A 21739-nucleotide genomic window follows, 5' to 3' on the forward strand; every position below is an offset into this window, starting at 1 on the left:
AAAGCTAGAATAAGATTAGAAGGAAATCCAGGAATATAAAGGGAATTTTATTTGTTGAAATGTTGAAACTGTAAAGTATGTTTTAATTTCTGTATATTGTATAATGCAGTATTTGTAATACAGAGTAATTTTAACCCTGCAGTATGAAAATTTGAAAAACACACAAAAGGAAAGACTAATATTATGAACTACGATATATCCTTCTCCTCTTCAACTTTTCAAGATCTTTACTTGTGAAAACCAGGTCAGTGGTCCTGTAGAGTATCTCACATTCTGAAGGTTTTTGATATTTTCTTGTGGTGTCATTTAAATTGTTCCTCTGTCCCCTGCATTTCCTCCTAACTTAAAGTGAAGTCAAAGTGAAAGTGAAGTCACTCAGTCGTGTCCGACTCTTTGTGACCCCCATGGACTGTAGCCTACCAGGCTCCTTAGTCCATGGAATTTTCCAGGCAAGAGTACTGGAGTGGGTTGCCATTTCCTTCTCCAGGGGATCTTCCCAACCCAGGGACTGAACCTGGGTCTCCCACATTGCGAGCAGACGCACTAACTTAAAGTAAGATCTAAATACCTGGTTAGATTCTGTTCTTTTTTTCTGTTGAACTATTGCACAGGTGATGCTTTATATTTCACAATGCATCACGTCAAGAAGCACATGTCTGGTTGTCAGAGTTTTAGGGATGCTAAGATGACCTATGAGTTCAGGTGGCCCTCCACCAAATTTTACCTGATAGCTTTTAAAAGAATCAATTACTTCAATAGAGATCACCAAATAGTTATTTTTTTTCACTTTTATCATTACTTTTATAGTCATTAGCTTTTATCCTCCTGTAAAGAAGTGCTTTGCTTAATCAAATATATCACTTTAGATACTTTGCCAGTCAATTCATACAATAAAGTATGGATAAATGCTTAATTCTATTGTTCTAATTCCCAGTTTCCAGAGTAAAGAAGTCAGTACTCTGGCTACTTCCAATGGTGACAAAGATGATTTTCCTTTTTTGTTTTTAATTTTTTTTTGTTCATTTTTAAACCATTTCTGGGTTTTATTTATTAAAAATGAACTCATTACAAACACAACAAAAAGGAATAAAATACCTAGGAGTAAATCTAACTAAGGAGGTAAAAGACCTGTATTTAGAAAATTACAAAACACAGACTAAAGAAATTGAGGACAATACAAAAATGAAAAGATATACCATGCTCATGGGCCAGAATCATTAGTACCGTTAATATGACCAAATTACCCAAAATAATCAGTGCGTTTAAATCAACTGCAGTCATTTTTTTCCCTCCACTATTCATATTGTCCCATCTCTCTTCAATCTGATTCCTATGTGCTTTGGATAGGTAGTCCTGGTAGTTTCTTTGGTTTCAGGTACATATGTATACACACACACACACACACACACACACACACACACACACACACATACAGAATTGCAAGTTTGGAATCCATCATTTTCCAAGCACCCAACAGGTGGGGAATTTCCAGTAGACCACAATCTGGATACTAAGGATGATCATTGCTTCTAGGTTACCACTGTTTCTAAGTCTTTTCTGTGTGTGAACTATGAAATAAGCATTTTTAAAGATTGTGTGAAATACAAAACATAAAACTTACCATCTTCACTATTTTTAAGTGGGTGGTGGTTTAGTCACTAAGTCATGTCTGACTCTTGGGACCCCATGGACGCCTCAATCCATGGAATTTCTCAGGCAAGAATACTGGAGTGGGTTGCCATTTCCATCTCCAGGGGATGTTCCTGAACCAGGGATCAAACCAGCGTCTCCTGCATTGGCAAGCAGATTCTTTACTACTGAGCCACCAGGGAAGACCTTTTAGATATGTGAGTCAATTGTACTAAGAAATTCACAGTGTTGTACAGCCAACGTCCTGAATACTCGTCATCTTGCAAAACTGAACTCTATACCCATTTGTTGTTGTTTGTAACTCTCCATTTTCCCGGCCCTCAGTCCCTGGAACCCATTTCCACTTTCAGTCTCTATGAATTTGACTATTTTAAGTAACTCATTCATATAAGTCAAGTCATACAATATTTGTTTCTTTTGACAGCCTTATTTCACTTAGTTTAATGTCCTCAGGCTCAACTATGTTGTAGTATGTGTCAGAATTCTCTTCCATTTTAAGGCTGAATAATATTCCCATGGCATGTATATACTGTGTTTTGTTTATCCATTCATCCATGGATAGACATTTGGATTGCTTCTCACATTTGACTATTGTGAATAATGCTGCTATGAACATGGGTGTACAAATATGGTGACTGTTTTCAATTCTCTTAGGTATGTACACAGAAGTAGATATGCTGGATCACATGGAAGATATACCCCACGCCCAAGGTAAGAGAAACCCAAGTAAGATGGTAGGTGTTGCAAGAAGGCATCAGAGGGCAGACGCACTGAAGACTAGTCAATCTGACCACACGGACCACAACCTTGTCTAACTCAATGAAACTAAGCCATGCCCTGTGGGGCCACCCAAGATGGGCGGGTCATGGTGGAGAGGTCTGACAGAATGTGGTCCACTGGAGAAGAGAATGGCAGACCACTTCAGTATTCTTGCCTTGAGAACCCCATGAACAGTATGAAAAGGCAAAATGATAGGATACTGAAAGAGGAACTCCCCAGGTTGGTAGGTGCCCAGTATGCTACTGGAGATCAGTGGAGAAATAACTCCAGAAAAGAATGAAGGGATGGAGCCAAAGCGAAAACAATACCCAGTTGTGGATGTGACTGGTGATAGAAGCAAGGTCCGATGCTGTAAAGAGCAATATTGGATAGGAACCTGGAATGTTAGGTCCATGAATCAAGGCAAATTGGAAGTGGTCAAACAGGAAATGGGAAGAGTGAACGTCAACATTCTAGGAATCAGCGAACTAAAATGTACTGGAATGGGTGAATTTAACTCAGATCATTATATCTACTACTGTGGGTAGGAATCCCTTATAAGAAATGGAATAGCCATCATGGTCAACAAAAGAGTCTGAAATGCAGTACTTGGATGCAATCTCAAAAATGACAGAATGATCTCTGTTCGTTTCCAAGGCAAACCGTTCAATATCACAGTAATCCAAGTCTATGCCCAACCAGTAACACTGAAGAAGCTGAAGTTAAACAGTTCTATGAAGACTTACAAGACCTTTTAGAACTAACACCCAAAAAAGATGTCCTTTTCATTACAGGGGACTGGAATGTAAAAGTAGGAAATCAAGAAACACCTGTGGTAACAGGCAAATTTGGCCTTGGAATACAGAATAAAGCAGGGCAAAGGCTAATAGAGTTTTGCCAAGAGAACCCACTGGTCAGAGCAAACATCTTCTTCCAACAACACAAGAGAAGACTCTACACATGGGCATCACCAGATGGTCAACATCAAAATCAGATTGATTATATTCTTTGTAGCCAAAGATGGAGAAGTCCTATACAGTTAGCAAAAATAAGACCGGGAGCAGCTGTGACTCAGATCATGAACTCCCTATTGCCAAATTCAGACTTAAATTGAAGAAAGTGGGGAAACCACTAGACCATTCAGGTATGACCTAAATCAAATCCCTTATGATTATACAGTGGAAATTAGAAATAGATTTATGGGACTAGGTGTGATAGATAGAGTGCCTGATGAACTATGGATGGAGGTCCATGACATTGTACAGGAGACAGGGATTAAGACCATCCCCATGGAAAAGAAATGCAAAAAAGCAAAATGGCGTCTGAAGAGGCCTTACAAATAGCTGTGAAAAGAAGAGAAGTGAAAATCAAAGGAGAAAAGGAAAGATATAAGCATCTGAATGCAAAGTTCCAAGGAATAGCAAGGAGAGATAAGAAAGCCTTCCTCAGCGATCAATGCAAAGAAATAGAGGAAAAGAACAGAATGGGAAAGACTAGAGATCTCTTCAAGAAAATTAGCAATACCATGGGAACATTTCATACAAAGATGGCCTTGATAAAGGACAGAAATGGTCTGGACCTAACAGAAGCCGAAGATATTAAGAGGTGGCAAGAATCCACAGAAGAACTGTACAAAAAAGATCTTCATGTCCCGGATAATCACAATGGTATGATCACTCACCTAGAGCCAGACATCCTGGAACGTGAAGTCAAGTGGGCCTTAGAAAGCATCACTACGAACAAAGCTAGGGGAGGTGATGGAATTCCAGTTGAGCTTTTTCAAATCCTGAAAGATGATGCTGTGAAAGTGCTGCACTCAATATGCCAGCAAATTTGGAAAACTCAGCAGCGGCCACAGGACTGGAAAAGGTCAGTTTTCATTCCAATCCCAAAGAAAGGCAATGCCAAAGAATGCTCAAACTACCACATAATTGCACTCATCTCACATGCTAGTAAAGTAATGCTCAAAATTCTCCAAGCTAGGCTTCAGCAATACGTGAACCGTGAACTTCCTGATGTTCAAGCTGGTTTTAGAAAAGGCAGAGGAACCAGAGATCAAATTGCCAACATCCACTGGATCATTGAAAAAGCAAGAGAGTTCCAGAAAAACATCTATTTCTGCTTTATTGACTATGCCAAAGCCTTTGACTGTGTGGATTACAAGAAACTGTGGAAAATTCTGAAAGAGATGGGAATACCAGACCACCTGACCTGCCTCTTGAGAAACCTATATGCAGGTCAGGAAGCAACAGTTAGAACTGGACATGGAACAACAGACTGGAAACTCTGGGCTGGAAGAAGCACAAGCTGGAATCAAGATTTCCGGGAGAAATATCAATAACCTCAGATATGCAGATGACACCACCCTTATGGTAGAAAGTGAAGAAGAACTAAAAAGCCTCTTGATGAAAGTGAAAGAGGAGAGTGAAAAAGTTGGCTTAAAGCTCAACATTCAGAAAACGAGGATCATGGCATCTGGTCCCACCACTTCATGGGAAATAGATGGGGAAACAGTGGAAACAGTGACAGACTTTATTTTTGGGGCTCCAAAATCACTGCAGATGGTGACTGCAGCCATGAAATTAAAAGACGCTTACTCCTTGGAAGGAAAGTTATGACCAACCTAGATAGCATATTCAAAAGCAGAGACATTATTTTGCCAACAAAGGTCCAAATAGTGAAGGCTATGTTTTTTCCAGTGATCATGTATGGGTGTGAGGGCTGGACTGTGAAGAAAGCTGAGCACCGAAGAATTGATGCTTTTGAACTGTGGTGTTGGAGAAGACTCTTGAGAGTCCCTTGGACTGCAAAGAGATCCAACCAGTCCATTCTGAAGGAGGTCAGTCCTGGGTGTTTATTGGAAGGACTGATGCTAAAGCTGAAACTCTAATACTTTGGCCACCTGATGCGAAGAGTTGACTCATTGGAAAAGACTCTGATGCTGGGAGGGATTGGGGGCAGGAGGAGAAGGGGACGACAGGATGAGATGGCTGGATGGCATCACCGACTCAATGGATGTGAGTTTGAGTGAACTCCAGGAGTTGGTGATTGACAAGAGGCCTGGCGTGCTGAGATTCTCGGGGTTGCCAAGAGTCGTACATGACTGAGCGACTGAACTAACTGATGGTAATTTTGTTTTCATTTTGTAATATTCACATGGTATTGGAATAATCATCATGAAAGTGAAAGTGAAGTTGCTCAGTCATGTCCGACTCTTTGCAACCCTGTGGACTGTAGCCTACCAGGCTCCTCCATTCATGGAATTTTCCCAGCAAGAGTACTGGAGTGGGTTGCCATTTCCTTCTCCAAATAATCATCATACTACTTGCTAAATAAATAATGAACAAGTACTGGGATTTCCCTGGTGGTCCAGTGGGTAGGATCTGCACCTCCACTGCAGAGGGCATAGGTTCAATACCCGGGCAGAAAACTAAGATCCCATTTGCTGTGTGGCATGGCCACAAAAAAAAAAAAAAAAAAAAAAAAAAAAAAAACAAGTACTTATTCATCCATTCAGTGATTATTTCTTTGCTCTCTATTTGTTCCGGGCACTAGCTGCTCTTCTGGAGTTTGTACTTTAGTGGAAAAAGATAGAAAATTATCAAAGAAAAATAAATAGAAAAATATCAGATAATGATAGGTGCCATGCAGAAAATTAAACAATGGTGATGTGATGGAGAGGGCCTGGGAGGCTACTTTAAGTTGGGGGGTAGAAAGACCTTCTAAAGAGGTGATAGTTAAGCTGAGTTCTTATTGACAAGAAGGAACCAGATATATGAAAAGCACTTCAGGCAGAAAGAATGACAAGCAAAAACTCTAAGAAGGAACATACTTGATGAAGTCATGGAAATATGGTTAAAGTACGGTGGGCAAAGGGGAGGTGGTTTAAGATGAGGTCAAAGACAGATGGTGATTTTATTTTCAATGAAAGAGAAGCAATATAATCATATGTGTAACTCTACTAACACCACTTCATTTAAAGAATTCCACATAACGTGTTCTTCATCGTGTTCATTAGATACTCATAATATATATCAAATATCTTTTCATAATCAGTGAATTCAGGTCTAACTCAGTTTTTTAAAGCTGTGGATTATTTCATTCCATGATGTATTAGAATTTATTTAATCAATTTTGCCATTTCCCGAATGTCACACAATTGGTATTATACAGGATGTAGTCTTTTCAAACTGGCTTCTTTCACTTTGTAATATGCATTTAAGTTTCCTCCATGTCTTTTCACGGCTTGATAGTTCTTTTTGGCAATGAATAATGTCTGGGTGTACCATGGTTTATTTATCCATTCACTTACTGAAAATCATCTTGGTTGCTTCCAGGCTTTGGCAATTATGAATAAGTCAGTATAAACATCTGTTTTCAGGTTTTCCGGCAGACATTTTTTGAACTCCTTTGAAGAGATACCAAGGAGGGGTGATTGCTAGATGCTATAATAAGAGTATATTTAATTTTGTAAGAAACTGCTAAACTGTCTTCCAAAGTGGCTATACCGTTTTCCATTCCCACCAGCAATGAATGAGAGTTCCTGTTGCTCTAGATCCTCATCAGCATTGGTAGTATTAGTGTTCAGGATTTTAACCATTCCAGGAAGTATGTAGTAGGTCGCATTGTTGTTTTAATTTGAATTTCCCTAATGGATGGTGACTGCAGCCATGAAATAAAGACACTTGTTCCTTAGATGGAAAACTATGACAAACCTAGGCAGCATATTAAAAAGCAGAGACATCACTTTGCCAACAAGGTCCATACAGTCAAGCTATAGTTTTTCCAGTAGTCACGTACAGGTGTGAGAGTTGGACCATAAGAAGGCTGAGCACCAAAGAATTAATGCTTTCAAACTGTGGTGCTGGAGAAGACTCTTGAGAGTCCCTTGGCCTGAAAGGAGATCAAACCAGTCAACCCTAAAGGAAATCAAACCTGAATATTCATTGGAAGGACTGACGCTGAAGCTGAAGCTCCAATGCTTTGGCCACCTGATGTGAAGAGCAGACTCATTGGAAAAGACCTTGACGCTGGGAGGGATTGAGGGCAGGAGAAGGGGACGACAGAGGATGAGATGGTTGGATGGCATCACTGACTCAATGGACATGAATTTGAATAGGCTCAGGGAGTTCGTGATGGACAGGGAAGCCTGGCGTGCTACAGTCCTGGGGTTGCAAGGAGTCAGAAAGGACTGAGTAACTGAACAGTAACAATGACATGTGATGCAGAGCATCTCTTCCTCTGCTTCTGTAAATCTCCTTTGGTGAAGTATCTGTTCAGATCTTTGACCCATTTTTTAATCAAGTTATTTATTTTCTTATTGTTAAGTTTTAAGATTTCTCTTTATACTTTGGATAATATTTGCAAATATTTTGATAATATTTGCAAATATTTTCTTCCTCCTGGTGAAATTTTAATTGAAGAGTTTCATTTCTGTAGCCAATGTTCTGACTGTAAAGGAAGAAGCAGTTTAACTGACATTTTAGGCATGTGGCAGCCATAAGCAGTTATAAATAGGGAATTCTTGTAATCATTGACCCAAAAGTCCATGACATCAGCCAACAACAATGCAGAAATCCTAAAGGAGAAGAGATACAGGGCTGGTTATTCTTAATACTAGGTGGAAAATACTCTTAGGAAGTATAATTAAAATTAATTTAGAATTGTTCTCAATCTAATCAAAAATGTACCATAGTTTTCAATCAGGGTGATTTTAAGATATAATTGGAAGGCATTTAAATCCTAGTATATAAGTTGAGTCCCTTGATAACACCCTGATGCTGAGAAAGATTGAAGGCGGGAGGAGAAGCGGACGACAAAGGATGAAATGGTGGGATGGCATCATCGACTCAATGGACATGAGTTTGAGTAAACTCCTGGAGTTGGTGATGGACAAGGAGGCCTGGGGTACTGCAGTCCATGGGGTCACAAAGAGTTGGACACGACTGAGCGACTGAACCGAACTGATATAAGTTGAAAATTTGACATAAACTATTCTGGTTTCTCTTTGAAAAGTAGACACAAACAACACACTTTTTAGTCATGTGGTTTGATCACCGAAGATTTTCTCTGTTCTACCTCCCACAGGCTAAATAATACTGTGGGGAAAATCTTGTTAGTGTAAAATATTTAGTGGTGTATTTGATGAACAAAAAGTTGTTTTAGATAAGACTAGCACACAAATCAAGATTCCAGGACCACAACAAAAAAACAAAAATATGTTTAGGCTCCTGGTCTATAAAAGGGACTGATCATATCTGTGTTTAATATAGTGATTCTTAATCTTTTGGGATTAAAATCCCATTAAAACTAGAAACATCTGCAAAAATGCAGATCTATATGTTTAAGTGAAATAGTCTCCAGTTGTGGGGGTCTGTGGATTCATTATTTCCCATACACAGGCATACAGCAAGAACTCAATCTTAGACAAAAGGTGATGGGAACTAACTTGGGAGATGAGAGCTATATTACTTACCAAACAAACATATCTTTCTACTAACCTACTTGTCCCACTCTCTAATAAATCTGGCCTAAAATCAAGCTTCTCCTAACTCAAATTGCCAGATTTTCTCAAGATAGTTACAGTACTTAAATGAAGAGAGAAATTATGTTGTTTCATAGTCTCTAGCCATAACTCACTGGTAGCACCATCATTTCCTGTACTGAGTGACCCTAGTTCCTAAAAATAACTCCAGTGCTGTTCAACTGCTTATATTTGGCATATTTTTCATTCTTATTTGGGAAGGCACATTCCCTTCTCCAGCTGAAGAAACTCAGAGTCTGAAAAGAGCTGCCTAAAAACACTGTTCCCTCTGGGCTCTTAAAAATGTTCAGCATCTGAAAGTTGGCAGGGAATGCTCACACCCAGCAGAGGCAATGCTCCATGGACTGAGCAAAAAAAAAAAAAAAAAAAAAAAACAACACGGGAATGCTATATATGGAAAACAGGAAGCTGAACAGTTGAGGCAGCGTTACTCATATGTGACCCATTTTCAGAGCCATAACCTAGCAAATGTGAACTATCTAGAAAAGGAAAAGACTCAATGGCTAGCCCTAAGCTTGAAGGGCAGACTATCCTGACACTTTTCCACCTTACTTTTAAATAAGCAAAGGAATAAAGCACTAAATAAAGCCTCAGGATGGGTTAATCCAATATACTGCTGCATACCACACAGACACAACTGCTGACCACCTTGTAGCAAACTCTTGGTTCCTCTGGTGATTATAACAGGGTGTTGAGCAGCATCCACCTCAAGTCCCCAAGACAAAAATAAGAAGTTGCAAAATAAATGACCTTCCAGTTTCTTTGCAATATTTCATTATTTGTATGTTATTTATATTCTTGGCGACAGAAAAAGGAGGAACTGAAGGACTAGCTTACCCTTTCTTTATTTTCAAAATGTTAATAATTTCCAGGGCTATTTTTTTTAAACTCAGATACAGATTCACATTTTAATAGAGGCAGTTCAGTGTCTTAGGAAAAAGGAATGAAGTTATGATTCAGAAGCTCATCAACATATGTGCTATTGAGAATTATCAGAGACTTCTATTTCTTCAAACCCCATCTGCTCATCTTTATTTATGTTTAAGGGTTTTACATTCTAATTAGCTGGAGGTGGTAGATGAGAAAAATGTATCCAGATCACTCTATAGAAACAGTTCTTAGAAAAGTAGCTGAAAACTTAACTTTGTCATTGTTTAGTTGCTTTAAGTCCTGTCCAACTCTGTGAGACCCCACGGACTGTAGCCCGCCAGGCTCCTCTATCCATGGGATTTCCCAGGCAAGAACACTGGAGTGGTCTGCCATTTCTTTCTCCAGGGGATTTTCCTGACCCGGGGATCAGATCCACGTCTCCTGCACTGGAAGCAGATTCTTCACTGCTGAGTCACCAGGGAAGACTTACCTAGCCACTGGCAATCAATCTGCTCCAGAAACCATCATATACATTTACAATGGTATTTTAAACCCAAATCTGTTGATCAGCCAAGCTACTTTCAAGAGTTTTCTTTCATTAAATCTTCTAGAAGGACATCTTCATTGCATGTGTTAAAGATGTTACATTATTCTGTTTTTCCAAAATAAATGGAAACCCTCTAATTCCAAAATTATCTAGGATATCAGTGTCTAACTCTCTCCTCAGTGTTCTCTTCCATCATCCCCATGACTCACCTCAGCACCTTCCTTGGACTTTACCTGTGTGCACGCTTAGTTGTGTCTGACTCTGAGACCCCATGGACTATAGCCTGCCAGAGTCCTCTGTCCATGGGATTTTCCAGGCAAGAATACTGGAGTGGGTTGCCATTTCCTCCTTCAGGGGATCTTCCCAACCCAAGGATCAAACCCGAGTCTCTTGCATTGGCAGGTGGGTTCTTTACCACTGAGCCACCTGGGAAGTCCCTATTCAGGAGCTGCCTAATTCATTTCACTCATCCTCACACGATTTTTTTTTTTCCTGATGATCAGTGTTGGAATTGGTCTCCACCTATAAACCTGGGGTGTGATTTGCAATGTGTCCCTATGAATCCCCTTTGAACTGCTAAAATTACTTTTTTCATATCTCATTGGCTGGACACGCTTACTTATAGGGTGATGATATAATCTACCATCCATATCAGGATGTACATTTGAGAATGAAAAGGGGTGCTATTAATAATTATGCTTGGGTAACAGACACACTGGGGGTAACTTGAACATGCTGGGACACAAAGTCACCCAGCTTATTTAAGGTTGATCTGGTCTGGGTTGAGCCAGAACGTGCCAGCCAGTGGTCAAGACCAAAGCGTCTTTGTTCTGGGGTCCATAGTCCTCACTGTGCAGGTTCCATACTCCTCACTATCCAGGTATGCACCCTTTGCTTTAACCCCATGGGGTCCTGTCCAAGTTTGATTACTACAGTTGGAAAATCATTTGCAAATGAATGTGTACTAACATATTTGCCTGTAAAATGTTACATTTTTATAGAGGTACTTTCACTCTCAAAAGACTGAAAAGGCTTTAAGTTATGGGATGATTTGTAGCTTACTGGACAGGGTAAGATTTGACAGATTGCGTCCCCCAAGTGTTCAAACTACAAGAGAAAGACAGCAATCCATTCCTGAGGCAACACTGACTCACTCCCCCTCCCAGTCCTGTATTCCATAATCACGTGATTAAATACAGCCTACTAGATCTAAAGGTCAGTAATCAACTCTGATCCCTTTGTCTGAAAAAGACAATCAGGTTTCTAGAGAGGCCTTTAGCCTCTTTTGTACTTGACTAAATATTTGTGATTCCTTTCATTTATGTAAGCCTATCCTTTAATTATTAATAGAAATGGGGGTTAAACAGTGATTGAAATGAACAGTAAAGACTTTGCTGGTGAGCATCTTTGAAAACTTACTTTTGGAAAACAGTAGTGAATAAAGACATATTTTGGAGAGCATGTTGTAGTAAGATGTCAAAACTAAAGGAAAGGTCAACTTTTAATTGATAAAAATGACTTGTGAGATGGCATAAGACAATTTATAATAACTGGGAAAGAGTGTAGGTAAAATATGATTTGTCTTAAAGAGTCGGGCACGACTGAGCGACTTCACTTCACTTCAAATTCAAGATACTAATAGATGTTGTATCATGACATGGTTTAGCAATGTGACTTACACTATTCCTACCTACTAGGATACTCTGTTTAGCATGGTAAAACTGACCAACGTTTGGAACGCTCATGAATTTTATAGTTAGCTGTCCTTCGATGAATATTTATCTGAAATCACAAATGGAGCCATACTCCTGACCAATTACTGCTTTTCTTAGAGAATACATTTCTTTAATTTCTCATTTCCTCAAAGCTCATAACTTCTGCACATAAATTGCTACTCACACTTTAGTGCAGTTGGATGTTCTGGTGTGGTCCCAGGGGAGCAAAAGGACCCATTTATTCATTTATCCAGTATTAGCTGAGCCCCTATTGTGTGACCTGGAACAGTGTTTGACACTGAGATGAAAAAGATGATTATTACACTACCTTTGGTCTAATTTAGTTCAATGTTGTGCAAATGTGACTCTTATAATGTAGCAAATCACACAAGGAAGAAAGTTCTGGGGAATGGAGTACAAATCAAGCATGGATAAACTACACTTTAGAATGGTAATCCATGTTGAGACCAGACATAGATTTTGATCAGTTTTGAACAACAGTATTAATAGTACATTTAAATTCAAGAATGTTGAGGTCTGCTGGCAGCTGCACCATTGGGTTGCTAACATAGATACATTAATTTTTAAAAATTTAAGTATAGTTGATTTACAATATTATGTTAGTGTCCCGTGTACAGAAAAGTTTGTTATATATATAACCGAAAAGAAACTGAAAAAGAATATATACATGGAAAAGAATCTGAAAAAGAATATATTTCAGATTCTTTTCTATTATGGGTTATTACAAGTTACTGAATATGGTTCCCTGTGCTCTACAGTAGGTCCTTGTTTGTGTTTTATTTAGAGTAGTGTGTGTATGCTCATCCCAAACTCCTAATTAATCCTCCCTCCCCGTCACCCTTTGGTAACCATGGGATTGTTTTCCTCTGTCTGTGAGACTATTTCTGTTTTGTAAAGAAGTTCATCTATATCCTTTTTTAGATTCCCCAAATAAGGAAACATCATTTAGTCTCTTAAATTTGCTCATCCATTAAGTGGGAAAAATCATTCTTGTTTCTTTAGAGGTTTCCAGAGATTACCTAACCAAAGATTTAATTTTGCTGGCGAGCAATGGGCAACGTTTCCATAGATGGGGTTGTCTTTTTTTCTTCCTCAAGATTGGCCGTCAAATGAGCATCACAGCTTCTAATCTTCCCCAAATGAAACACTGCTTCTCAGTTTCACAAATCTCATCGTTCGAGTTCTGTTCCCAACAGGGTGCTGCAGCTCACCACGTGGCAATGGACATTTTCTGCTAACAGGATGGCAGCCTGCCAGCAGCGCATTCTGAGTAACCGGGTTTCAGTATGATGCCGGCCGGCAGAGGTTTCGATACTCTTATCAAAATGTGCCCAGCCATGCTTCTTTTAGCTGTCTCTTCTCCAGCCCCCCTATCCACCTACTGAAAAAAGTGAGGTAGGACAGAAACGGTATCAAGGATGAACTTTTCCTTCTCCTCCCTGTTCCCCATAAATGGACCTCCAGATGAACCTAACAAAAGCTGCTCCTCAACTCACCAGTTTTTCTCTACAACTTTCTTCATTTTTCCTGGCACCCGTCTCCTCCTTAAGTCTTCCCCTCTCTCAAAGACGTAAATCAAGCAAATCCTCCCACCAGAAAAATACCGGCTTTAGCTACTTCCCTTCCAAAGGGAAACGTTCTTGGCCCCACGAAACCTTAACAAGGTGAGTGACTAAGTGTCCCGGATCTGTCTGAGCCGGCTCCTGGGAGGCAGGGCTTCCAGGGTTCAAATCCGGGCAGTCCTCCGGCCGGACAGACATGGGGCTTTGGAGAAGCAGCGCCTAAGGCAGGCCGAGAAGGATATTAAGGTGAGCAGGGCCAGGCAAAATCCTCCCTCTCTCCCTCGGCTGCAAAGGAAGGAGGCGCCGCCGAGGTTGCGGCGGAGCCCGCGGCCCAGGAGGGCCGCTCCTTTGTCCCGTGGCCCCCGCCCCTCGCACGGCCCGCGCCGCCGTCCCCCTGCCCCTCCCCCCTCCGTCCCCCTCCCCCCTCCGTCCCCCTCCCCCCTCCGTCCCCCTCCGCGCCCTGTCCCCCCCCCCACCGCGGGCGCGGCTGACGCGGCCCGAGAGGAATGCGCTTCCGGAGGGCGAGAGCCGCGGCGGCGGCCTGCGGAGCGGGATCGCAGCGCCAGGGAGGCGGTGCCCCGGGGGTCGTTTCCTGCCGGGAGGCGGCCCCGCGCCGCCGAGTCTCCTCCTCCCGCCCGCGAGGAGGAGGAGCCGCCGCCGCCGCCGCCGCGCCCGAGCCCGGGAGGCCACGCCAGCTCGGGACAGGCCGAGCGGGAACCGCGGAGCACAGGCCGAGCCGACCGCGCGGGCCGGACGCCGCGGGAGAAGGTGGGCCCGGGAGGGCGGGCGGCGGGCTCGGTGCGCGGCCGGGCTCTCATGGGGGAGCAGACGTGGGGGCCGCGGCCTCCGGGTGGATTCCAAGCCGTCAGGCGGGGGAGGAAGTCGGGCCGCGGCCGCCCCTGGACCTTCCCGGCAGGGGCGCTGTCCTCGCGGGGCCGCGGTCGCGGAGGCCCGGGAGTCGGACCCGCCACTCGGACGCTGGGCTGGGCGCGTACCGGCCGGCTGGGCGCGGACGGGCCTCCGCGGACCTGCGTCCGGCAGCGGCCTCGGCTGCCGGGTCTCCACGCCGGCACCACTCACCCCGGCTCCAGCCCCGCGTCCCTGGCGTCGCCGCGCCGCTGGGCACCGGGGAGCCGGGTGGGCGCGTCCTGTGGGCCCTTCTCCTAATGCTGGGTGTGGGCGCCGCGGCCGTGTCCAGGGCTCCTGCCCAGCCTGTGCCTGATTCGTGCCGTTCCTGATGCTTCAGAACAAGTTGCATTTTTAAGAATGGTAGTATTTCATGCCTGAGCAATTTTTGTTTCATCAGTTTTGTGCTTTTGCATGAAAACCTAGCGCTAGTCTGTATGATCATTACTAGTAAATTACACTCTTTAAGGCTCCATTTCTTCCATCTGTAAAATGGGAACAGTACCTACCTATACCAATAATAAAGCTAGGAATTATTATGAGGACAGTGAGGGCTGTGCCTACCTCTATGCACTTTACCTTTATTTTGTCCTTTAATCCTGGAACTGATCCAAAGAGGTAGGTGTTGTATTTAATCCCTGTTTTACAAATGAAACTGAGGCACAGGGAGCATAAGTGGTCACCCAGTTGTGATGAGGACAACCCATGTGGTCCAGCAACCCGTATTTGAACCACAGGTAACCTTGTATAGGTACAGTGTAGTGGTGAGAAAATGTAAGATAGAAGACACTTAGCACAATGAATATTAACTCCTTTTCTTTCCTTCTTGATACAATAGAAGGACTTTTAAAAAAAAACTCTTGTAATTGGTGATATCAGTAAGGTTTCTTTGAATCTGCGTTCCACAGAAATATTAGCCGGGTAGAATTATTGTTATTTTTTATTGTTGTTTTGATGGTACAATAACAAATGCTAACTGAATTTCGATTAGGAATTTTTCTTAAACTGAATCCAGACTTTGCAATACGTTGTGTGTTAAACACTTAAGAAGTGGTGAAGGAACTTGACTTGCAAGTTACCTATTCTGGATCTGTGGACGTCAAGGCTCACAGGAGTCAGGGGTGGCTTAAGAGCCCTACAGAGATGTTCACATTTGAAAATAACTTTAGTTCACTGATTAATAAATGAGGGACTGAAGATGATTAGCTGATAAATAGAAAACACATGAAAGAAATCAATGTTTTAGTTAACAGGCATTTGAGGAGAAAGCAATTATACCCACCCTAGAATTCAGTATAAAATGGAAGATGTTATTAGAATGCTAGTTAAAAAGATGGGATGTGGTTAATACTTTGGTTCTGTAAATAGCAAACTCCAAATTGAGTCATCAGTGTTGATTTCACAGACTTAAAATTTAAAGTTTTTGTAATGTTGATTCTTTTTAAAAGAATGTTAAATTCTGTATTGTTTTCTAATCCCCTCGCTATTCTGTGGGTGGAAAGTATAGGATCAGTAATACTGAATAAATCATTGGATTTAGGTGGCTTTCTCCTCAGCTTTCTGGTCAGGATATTTAAAAGCTGCCCCGAATTAGCATCATTGAATGGACATGTCCTATACTGGGGTGGATAAATTCCTAACTCCTGGGGAAACTAGGGCATTTGGTTACCTTATAAAATACTGCAAATTAATAGTTTTAGGTGGTGCTTGTTTTCATGGCATATGTGTGGGTGCATTAGTTCTTGACTCCTCTTCTGGAGTGATGAGATGAAACATGAGATGGTTTAAGTTTTAGAACTTTGGAGTTCTGCTAATTGGATTTCTGAACATGTAACAAATTCACTTAGTATCTGAGAGGATTCATGTGGACTGATTATCCTACTCTGCCTGGAGGGTTAGGATCTGTCTGGTTGTCAGTAGAATCCTAGGTTATATTGTGTAAATATGTAAATATCTTTTTTTGCGTGAGCAAGTCTATTCTGATTGGTCATGTGTTATGTAGTTTTGTCCTTGTATGTTGTTATAGCAGAGGTGGGAGTCTTGGGGTCCAGAGGGTGGGCGAGTACCTTATTCTTCAGAACCCTGAAATGATAGCAATATCTATAGCTGTAGAAAACTGAGAAAATTATCTATCTAGGTTACCGAAGTTGCAGTGCAGAAAACCTTCAGAACCTTAGCAGTCTTAGAATTTTCAATAGATAAGTGAAAAAGGTGGTATTTCTTGTTCTGGAGCTGTATGCAAAAGGAGCCAAGCTATACTCTGCAGGTTTCTTCTCTTTTAAATGTGACTAATCATGAGAATTTTGCAGAGTTAAGTTTTATTTATAAAATAGTACAGAAGCCAGCTACTTCTAAGCTTTAGTTTTGGTTTGTGGCTTTGGAAGATAAGGTTAACTATATTTAGCAATATGCTAAAGCATATGTATATCATCCGATCAAGAAATGTGTGTAAGTGACAAACTGTTTCAAATATGCATAGTGCATGCATGTATAAACACAATTATTGGACTTGTTTCATTATACAGTCTCCAAAGTGCAACTTCCTGGACCCCAGGGATGTATAAAATCACTGGATGTAGGAAGAAAATATTAGACTTACTATTTTTTTAATAAAGCTTAAATTTATTGTTATGATTTATAATATCTAACCACATTGCCGTAGAAGTACATGTATTTTAATTTATAAATACATATTTTGGGGTACATGTATTCTCAAGTTTCTTTTTGTTTTTGTTGTTAAATAGTAAAAGGAGTATTAAAAAGCTTTGGAGATCCTTGGCATGGGGGAAGACCTGGGTGGGGCTACAAGAACTACTTATTTTGGAGGGTGGACAGGTCAGACTTGGTATCTGAGGTAAGAGAGGAGAAAGGAGCTGAAGTGGCTTAGGTGTCTGGTTAGGAGGTGGCTTGTCCGAGGTGGGAAGCATGACCACAAGGGGGTGCTGTGCTGCCGGCCGCCTGGAGGCAGGGGAATGCTGAGCTCCTGCTGAGACGCCTGGAGTGCAGTTGACGCAGACGGCGACCTCACACAACGTGCAGTCTGGTTGGGAGCTTACGATTTGGGAATTCTTAGTCTGTATAGGCTGACGCTCTGGGCTGCAGATGAAAATACTGGAGAGCGTGTAGAGTGAAAAGGTGCCACTGAGGGGCCCTGGAAACACGTCCCAGGCAAAGGCTGGGAGGAAGAAAAGGAATCTAGGAAAAGCATTTCCCTTCCTCAGTTTGTTTGAATTTCTGGTTCCTTCCTGTGATAGCTTAGTGGGGGACTTGGATATTTTCAGGTTTTTCCTTTGATGAGCTTGTTTGAGGTGAAACGTTCTTTAGAGAAGCAGTTTGATGTCGCAGAGGCTTCTTGATTGGGAAACCTGGGTTTTGGGCAAGCTCGTACTGAGCTCCTCTGGGACGTTTGCTGGAACACCTCACCTGGAAAGGGCTCTGGTTTCTGTATCTGCATTGTAGAGTGGTCTCTTGGTTTCTCCTTTCTGTTGCCCTGTGAGCTGAAGGCCAGCTGCTGTGTGACCTGACTCTACAGAGGACAGGTCTTCCCTCTCTCATGAGCAGCCATTCTCTTGTGCCCTCACCCCAGAGGGCATGTGGTGTGCCAAGTCATGGCTTTGAGCAAGCCTGCAAGTGCTGGCCAGCCAAGTCTAGTACTCTTAGCTCTCTGTCAGGATGGAGCTCTGTTGTCAGTAACATTTTAATCCATTCGTGTGCTAAGTGCCACTTCCTGAGCAGTGTGGTGCTCACCGGGTGTAGGTCAAGAAGCTGACCTGCACCTTGCCGTTGAAGATACTGTCTAGTTGGGGTATGTTGTTTTCAATTTAGGGAAATGTAGCAAACACCACAGGATGTTTACACAGTGCACTGTACCAGGTAATTCTAATAGATTTTGAGAAAAATACCAGCTTTGGCTTAACTGGTTTTGGAGGGCCGTGAGGAGCTTGGAATGATATGACCAAAGAGACGAATATAGATGATGACATGGTCAAAGGACAGTATAGTTAGAAGGTAGAATACCGTCTAATTTAGCAAATAAATAGTTTGATTACTTTGATATATAATCATACACATACAAATATATATGTCTTTATATAGTAAATACATATAAATAAAATGAAAATGAAGGCCTGGACTCTTGCCCTCCAACTCTAGTCTGGTGTGGTTCACAGACATAATTACAACTAGTTGTAATAGAAATTTGAATTAAACAACACTGTGTTACTGAGGATCACTGAAGGTTTGTCATTTGCTGTGCCAGACTCTATCAAGACTATATTTTGGGACAAAAAAAAAAGTAGTAGTTAATTCTACTTATGGTGGTTGAAAAAAGTGAAAAATGTTTTAAAATTTTGGTGAAAATTTTTTTCAAATTTTTTGAAATAATTCTACTTATGGTGGTTGAAAATATTAAGAATGATGACAAAAAGTATTTAGATGTATGGAGGTCACATTTCCGTATATAAATGTTATTGAATGAATACATAGGTAACTTAAGCTTTCTTCAGTTCAGTTGCTCAGTCGTGTCCGACTCTTACGACTCCATGAATTGCAGCATGCCAGGCCTCCCTGTCCATCACCAACTCCTGGAGTCCACTCAGACTCACGTCCATCGAGTCTGTGATGCCATCCAGCCATCTCATCCTCTGTCGTCCCCTTCTCCTCCTGCCCCCAATCCCTCCCAGCATCAGAGTCTTTTCCAGTGAGTAAACTCTTCGCATGAGGTGGCCAAAGTACTGGAGTTTCAGCTTCAGCATCATTCCTTCCAAAGAAATCCCAGGGCTAATCTCCTTCAGAATGGACTGGTTGGATTTCCTTGCAGTCCAAGGGACTCTCAATAGTCTTCTCCAACACCACAGTTCAAAAGCATCAATTCTTCGGCGTTCAGCTTTCTTCACAGTCCAACTCTCACATCCATACATGACCACGGGAAAAACCATAGCCTTGACTAGACGGACCTTAGTCGACAAAGTAATGTCTCTGCTTTTGAATATGCTGTCTAGGTTGGTCTTAACTTTCCTTCCAAGGAGTAAATGTCTTTTAATTTCATGGCTGCAGTCACCATCTGCAATGATTTTGGAGCCCCAAAAAATAAAGTCTGACACTGTTTCCACTGTTTCCCCATCTATTTGCCATGAAGTGATGGGACCAGATGCCATGATCTTCGTTTTCTGAATGTTGAGCTTTAAGCCAACTTTTTCACCCTCCACTTTCACTTAGTCTTTGTAAAATTAAGAAGAGTAATTATTAGCTCTCCAGTATTTTGCAGTTTTTTATTTATTTCAGATTGTAATTTCTTTCCTTCCCCAAAGGTGTAGTGGTGGGTCATATTTGATTATTGGAGGTGGAGATTGTAGTTTTAAAAGTTGCATTTAGTATTATTTTAGAAAAACACAACAGAAACAGTAGGGAGTGGACTTGTGCTTACTAAAATGGCTTAAAATGATTGAGAACCATTTATTAAGTAGTCACTCAGGTTCTAATGGAGTCAGTGAATGAGTTGAAGAGCAAGAAGAAAATTCAGTAATCAAGTAAGCTGTGATTTATAGGTCCCTATAAAGATATTTGTTTTACATTCATGATCATATTTTATTCTTGTAACATTTCTAAGGTAGATATTATTCCCAGCTTAGTGCTAAATGAGACATTAATTGGGTTTTACCTATATTTAGGTAAAATTTTTAACCTTTATTTACTATATATATATATTTAGAATATACTCAAGCACTGTGTTTGTTTCAATCTAATACAGGGCAGAGGAGAGATATGACAAAACATATGGTGAAAATTTATTAAAGGTTTGACCAAGTAAGAATTTTGGAATGACTTACTTAAAAAGTACATAAAATTATCCAAGGAGTGTAACTTACAGTTCTCCTCGACTGAAATTACATGGAACATATATTGCTCTCAAGTGCTTGTCGATCCCATTAGTTAAGGTGGTAAACTTGTTTTTGCTAGTTCTTTGTAAACTTGCCCCAAAGTAAATTCTTCAACCAAAGCAGCTGCTGACTTACTCTTTTCCCTTCACAGAGAAAGGCAAAATCTATAGACATAGCCAAGTGTAAAGAAGGAACAGCTTGCTAGGCTATTTTGAAATACAGCAATTGCTGGGTAATGTCTTGTCTTTCGAGTGGAAGGAGGACCTGGGAAGAATTAAGTTCAGGCAACTTTTCATGCTCATTTTGGGTCAGCCCTTAATATTATGTCTTAATAGATTTACTTAATGTGTTAAACTTTTGCTTGTTTATTTATTTGACTGCACCAGGTCTTAGATGCAGTATGTGGAATCCTCAATCTTAGTTGCAGCATGCGGGGTTGTCAGTTGCTGCTGGTAGGGTCTAGTTCCCCCACCAGGGATGGAACCCAGGCTCCCTGCATTGGAAGAGTGGAGTCTTAGCCACTGGACCACCAAGGAAATCCCTTGCTCATATTTTAAGTCTTGTCCTTTGGCTTATTTTATGAGCTTTGAACTTATTTTATGCCCTTTCACCATTTTTTGGAATTTAATGCTTATTAATCTTTTTTATTTTTTTCGTCCTTATGTAAAGGCTATAACCTTTTTGGTGGGGGAGGTGGTGGTGGTGATATACCAATTATCTATTTACTGGATCACTATTGACTATAATGTCATGCTTCTTATTGCCTTGAATTATTTTGAATTCTGTGTGCTCAAGCCTGCTTTTCCTGTCATGTTGATTCTGTTCCTGTGTGTTTTGAGTTCTGCAGAAGATTTCAACTTATATTTCCTCCTGTAGCTCTGTACACTTTTTCTCTAGATTTGTGGTCTTACTGCGTTTGATTGCTACAAAATCTATTTGAGATTTTCTTAATTCCTTGAAGAGCATAATGAGTTCATTCTCCTTTTTTTTTTTTTCCAGAGAAGATTCTTAATTTTCTCTTTTCGTGCTGTAGAAATTTTTTGTAGTTCAGTTCCATGCCCTGACTTCCCCCCAACTTCCATCTTGATCATTGAAACTATTTCCCAAGACACAGTGTGTCAATTCTTTATCTTCCCCTTGCACCACAGGGGTGGGTGCTGATGATTGATTGTCCGCTTTGTCATTTTCATGGGGGGTCGGGTAGACACAGTTGTTGGTTAGTTGCTCAGTCGTGTCTGACTCTTTTGCAACCCCAGTTGCAGAAGCCCACCAGTCTCCTCTGACAG

The 21739-nt window shown here is 41.3% G+C and overlaps 1 protein-coding gene across 2 annotated transcripts in view; it reads left to right on the top strand.

The window, feature by feature from the left end:
* ITGB1 (integrin subunit beta 1) overlaps positions 14211-21739 on the top strand; it is a 43286-nt gene continuing 35757 nt past the window's right edge. The window contains exon 1 of one of the 2 annotated variants that reach the window (XM_018056844.1): positions 14211-14436. The gene's annotated coding sequence lies outside the window, so the exon portion shown is untranslated. The remainder of the gene's footprint in view (positions 14437-21739) is intronic. The other variant, XM_018056845.1, reaches the window with a different exon arrangement.

This window comes from Capra hircus, chromosome 13 (genome assembly GCF_001704415.2).
Source record: "Capra hircus breed San Clemente chromosome 13, ASM170441v1, whole genome shotgun sequence".
Lineage (NCBI taxonomy): Eukaryota > Metazoa > Chordata > Mammalia > Artiodactyla > Bovidae > Capra > Capra hircus.